At 47.2% G+C, this 5353-nt stretch overlaps 1 pseudogene; it reads right to left on the bottom strand.

Annotated features, from left to right (window-relative positions):
- Positions 1-218: 218 nt before the first annotated feature.
- Positions 219-4640, bottom strand: LOC126087540 (spermatogenesis-associated protein 31D3-like; annotated as a pseudogene).
- Positions 4641-5353: the final 713 nt, after the last annotated feature.

The raw sequence follows: 5353 nt of genomic DNA, 5'->3' as shown, positions 1-5353 counted from the left end.
CTACTTCTACCTGGGCTTCCTCTCTGCATAGAGGCTGGCATCGAGCTGCCCTTTCCCAAGGAATTTTCCTGCCCTTTGCATTTCACCCTAGGATGAAGCTATGCAAAAAGAGGTTCATTTTTTTTTTTTTTTTCCTGAGGTTAATCTCAGGAGGAGACTGTCCCTTCTGTGACAGGGACTAGGAGGACCTTCTCCCAAAGCTCTCTTCAAATTTCTTGTCATGAGCACGGTAGCTCTTCCTTCTGGTTTGAGATGTCCCCAACCCTGAAACTTCTCCCCACAGCTCTTCTACTTTGGGTCCTTGAAGGTTCATTCCCTTGGCAGATGTGCTTAGGGACCCAGGGCTCCTGCTGCTACTCCATGCTGATCCCTCTGTCCTCCACATGGACATGCAGCACCTGGGGAGCTGCGTGTACCCACTGGACACTCTGGGCATGAGTGTGTGAGTCATTCCACAGAAAGTCAGGAGGAGCCAAGCTATCTGAGGCATAAGACGTGTTAGTGGAGGAGCCTCAAGCTTGGCTGTACTGCCTGGTCCCCAACTTAAACTTTAATTCATGAATCGGCTATCTTTTAAGGTATGATGAATCAGAATCTTGAAGAACAGATATTCTTGGCAAGTAGGGACTTTTGGTCATCGGGTTAGTTTCTACTTTACTTGAAATCACAGTTTCCTTTGGGATATAAGGGAGGTTGATGAGGGCAAGTTGGAATAGGACAAGGGAAAAGATGGGCACTCTCTCATTTTAAAGATTGGTATGGATTGTAGGACTTTGCGGAGAAGGCCGCCTATCATCCTCATAGAAAAACTTTTAGTATGGTCTTCCAACCTCTGTTTTGGTGCTCGAATCAATAAATGGAAGCTCCTGAGAAGTATTCAGGTGGTAGTCCCCACCCACTGATGGTACCAACTTTCTGTGTTTCATTTGGGTGTGGGATTTCTCAGGATAAGCCAATGTCTTTCTGACAGCATGCCATGAACTATCCACCACTTCAGGGATCCTACCCACCTTGATTTGCCCAAGCTTATTGCTCAAATGTGTTTCCAAGGCATTTTCCAGTTGTTTCTGACCTAGGTTCACCTCTGAGGCCCTTGAATTATTCCCTGACAGACTCACCCTATGACATTTGATATCTTTTGCAGAGTCGGACCCCAGAACCTTAACTGAAGAGCTTTTTGGGTCTTTTGACAAATGATCTTTTGGGACGTTCTCTGGGCTGTTTCCCTGATGCTCCCTCGTGTCCTTCTCTAGGTGAATCGTTTCTGGGCTCTTCTCATAGAAGTTTCTGTGGTTGCTCAATCCATCACCTTTTAGATCCATGTTGCTCCGACTCAAATTCAGAGATCCACAAGAGTCCATAAGTGCCCCCCGACTCAGATACCTCTGGAAATTCGTCTGGAGGCTGCATCATTGACACAGACTCATTGATCTCTTTCGAAGGTTGTATTCTAGTACTTTCTAGACCTCACTGATGAGAGGAAAATATCCCTGGTAGGGCTGATGGTGCTGAAGAAAGGGGCTGGAGGACAAAAGACTTCCTGAGATCTTTGGACAACAGAGGGTATACCCCACAAAACTTCCAGTTGCTTCTGCAGCACATGTCACTCCAGGCGGTGAACTTCACCCTGGGTAAGAGACTGTGCTTCATTCTGGGGTCTATGAAAAGACACTCCATAGGTCCTAATCTGGGGTGGAGAAGTTGGTAGGATTTGGAGCTGGAATTGAAGGTGAGCCTGGAACTGGACCTGAGTGAGATGTAGATGCTGGGACTGGGGCAAGGTTTGGGGCAAGGTTTGAGGCAAAGTTTGAGGCTGAATCTCAGCAGAGAACAGAGATAGGGAATGAGACAGTAATGGGGATACTTTGTCTTGCATTTGACTGGGGGGACATTTGAAATTCTATTGAAAGAGACAAAGGCTGAGATCAAGACAGTAGACACCAGGGACTCACTGTATAGAGAAGGAAGACCCCCAGAAGAGTTGGAACCATGTACCTGGTTCCCAAAGGTCTTAAGATATGGGGACTCCTGGTGAATGTGAAGTTTCTTTGGTTTGCCTTCCATATCCCAGACGGGTACAGAGGCTGCTGAGTCATGTTTTCCAGAAACTGACATGAACATTTCCCCTGAAGAATTAAGTTGGTAGTCTGGCCCCCGTTGGTCTGGAAAAGTTTACCTTTTCATTTCTTTTTCCTTCAACATCAGGAAATCTCTCTTTTCACCCGTCTCTCCAGGACAGCCAGGACATCAGGACTGAGAAAAGAGAGGTTACCAGCCTCTACAGAGTTGGTTGCAAGGTTTCCCCCAAAAGAGACCTCTGAAGGATAGAGGGCAAGAAGGTCTTGGTGGAAATTAAGCTGTGTCAAGGTGGCAAGAGCTGGCCACCAGAAGAATTCCAAAATGGACATGCTAGAATGGTTTGTGTCTGACTGTTGGTACAATAAGGGGCCAACCTGCCAGGGCTTGCTGGAGATGAGCTCTCAGGGACGGGCCTTGGTGAGGTTGGTATCAGCTTAGACTGAGTCAGGAACAGGCTTCTGCGAGGTTGATATCAATTTAGTCACAGTGAAAGCGCAGTCTGGCGGTGGTGAGGCGGACAGATTGTTGTGTGCAATGACAAGTGAATGAATCAGTGAGACTCACTGCGCGGGACAAATATGGTGAGGGGTTCATATCTTCAGACACGGTGGGTCAAGTGAGAAGATGGTGTTCAGAGACAGAGTGGGATCTGGGTGTAGAACGTGATCCACTCTCTGAGTGTGAGGTAACGGGAATGGAGAGAAGGCAAGTGGTTGGGGTGGAAAATGGCCCGCTAGGAATATGGGATCCAAGGGAGAAGCAGGCTCTGGTGGCAGAGAGTCACACAGTGGTGAGGGTGAAAGAAAATCAACTAAGGGGGTCACCAAGTCAGGGGAGAGAATGGAGGAGAGAGGTAGAGGGCTCAGGCAGAGAGACTGGTACTGGGTCTTCTGGAGGCTGTGCTGAGAGGGCTGGAGTGACAGATGACTTAGTTACCAGTGCTGTGGAAGCAGGGAACAGCATGTTCCATGGCTCCTCAAATAGCAGCCAATCGACCTCAGCAGTTTCTCTATTACGTACTTTATAGGAAGGATCTGGACATAATATGTGACAAAAGTAGATGGTATCATGATGCCGGCCCAGAGGGCTGCAGAGATAGGAGGTACAAAGCTGCAGCCAGGACCAGTAAAAGAATAGGAGGGCCTACTGGCCTGGCAGCGTGGGGCCGACCACCTGAAACCTATGGCCCCTTCACATTCCCCACATTCGAGACTTCACAAGGCACCCACCCTATATCCCTCTCCCCAGTGCCTTCATTCACATTCCCGTCGCTATGGCTACCCCTACTGTAACATAACAGGCTGCACTGAGGCCCTGGAATTACGTACCAAAAACCAGTTGCTGTCAAGTTGATTCCGATTCACGTTGACCCAATATGTGTCAGAGTAGAACTGTGTTCCGTGGGATTTCAATGTCTGATTTTTCAGGAGATTGCCGGGGTTTTTTTCCAAGGTGCCTCTGGTTGGACTTGAACCTCCAGCTTTTCTGTTAGCAGTCAAGTGTGTTAACTGTTTCCACCACCCATGGGCTCCTAGAATTGCAAGATCATGCTAAATGAGGGATTAGGAAGGTAGGGGAAAGACTAATGACATTTTCAGAACGGAAAGCAGCTTTCTGGTCTCCTCTGCTTCTCTCTCGTAAGCTCTCCATCCTGGGAAATCAGGAGAGCTGGTTGTATGTGGCTGAAGGTAGAAGCATAGGCATCATACAAGGAGTCCTTTATAGAAGATTCTTGGGTTATAGACTCTGAAAACTCCAAGAGTCAGTAGACAGTTCAAATCATCAATGATAATATTAACAAGGCACCCATGTGTATATTGCTCCATCATTTATAAAATACTTTTACATACTTGTTCTATGTGATGCTCAAAATCAACCTGTGAGGGACAGAGACCAGTGGTGATTTCAAAGAGGAATCTGAGCATCCAGGAAGTTAAATGACTTGTCCAAACTCAGGATCAGAAGTCTGACTCCAAACCAACCAGTAGTCCTTCCCTGACACCTCGCACACCCACCTATTCCCAAAACGAAACCAAACCCATTGCCATCGAGTTGATGCCGACTCATAGTGACACTTATAGGACAGAGTAGAGTTGCCCCATAGGGTTTCCAAGGAGTGCCTGGTGGATTTGAACTGCTGACCTTTTGGTTAGCAGTCATAGCTTTTAACTACTATGCCACCAGGGCTTCCACCCACCTATTAGGCTACACTCATTGCCCACATCCATCGCTGATTCATGCCCATAGATAGAGACAGCAGGAAACCTCAGGTTCTAGCTACCTTCCCATGAGCCTCTTCTCTGAGGGCTCTGTTTCTGAGAGAGACTGTATCTAGCAACTGACATCCTCAGAGATGATGTACCTGGGACCTCATGGAAGGAAGAAGAAGAGTCACTTTTTGACAGCTCAGATGGAATAGTAGGTAGAAACTTATCTTGAAATATTCCACCTTTCCTCCTCCTCTTGGCTTTGTCCTCATGCTGACGTAAAAAAAAGGAACATAATGAGGGGCTAGCACTCAGTTCTCTCACTCCTTTCTCTAGGAAGCTGGGGACATTCATTATCCATAAATATTATGACTATTTTAATTAATAAAGAGTCAGCAAAAATGAGGGAACCTTCCATGAGATGGATTGACACAACAGCTGCGACAGCAGGTGCAAACACACCAACAATTAGATGGCAAAGAACCAGGAATTGTTTCATTGTGTACAAGGTCACCATGAGTCAGAGCCAGCTCAACGACAACCAACAACAACATTTTAATTAATAGAACTTGGTGTTACATCCTTTTATTCACTTTTAAAGGTGGTAAAATACTGATGACTATGAGAACCGCACTTAGTAGTCAGTAGCCCTTGCTCTGCTCAAGGATCAACAGTCACATCTAGGCTTCCACGGATGTGGGAGACTCCAGCTTCTGCTCAGAGGCACCCAGAGTCTCAACACTGCCCTCCTGATTGGCCCACCACCAAGGAAGGCTTGGTCAAGTGACACCTGATATGGGAAAGTGGCTGGTGTTGGGACACTCTTCTCCTGCAGGACCGTTGAATCCCTATGTTCAGGACCATTGAATCACTGGGTTTGGGATTTTATCCAGGAAACTTCTACCACACCCGGTTGGTCTGTGAGCTTCAGATGGAAACCTTAGTCCGCTGATCCCCTACCGTTTCCGGCCTCTTACCCTAGCAGGTGATGGTCTATCCTCTCCTCAGACTTTCCATCACAGGTGTCTATCTATGCCAGCGTACGTGATTTAGAAAAGTGGGAGTAA

This window comes from Elephas maximus, chromosome 12 (assembly GCF_024166365.1).
Source record: "Elephas maximus indicus isolate mEleMax1 chromosome 12, mEleMax1 primary haplotype, whole genome shotgun sequence".
Lineage (NCBI taxonomy): Eukaryota > Metazoa > Chordata > Mammalia > Proboscidea > Elephantidae > Elephas > Elephas maximus.
The sequence above is the reverse complement of the archived record's forward strand: the minus strand, read 5'-3'. Positions and strand labels throughout refer to the sequence as shown.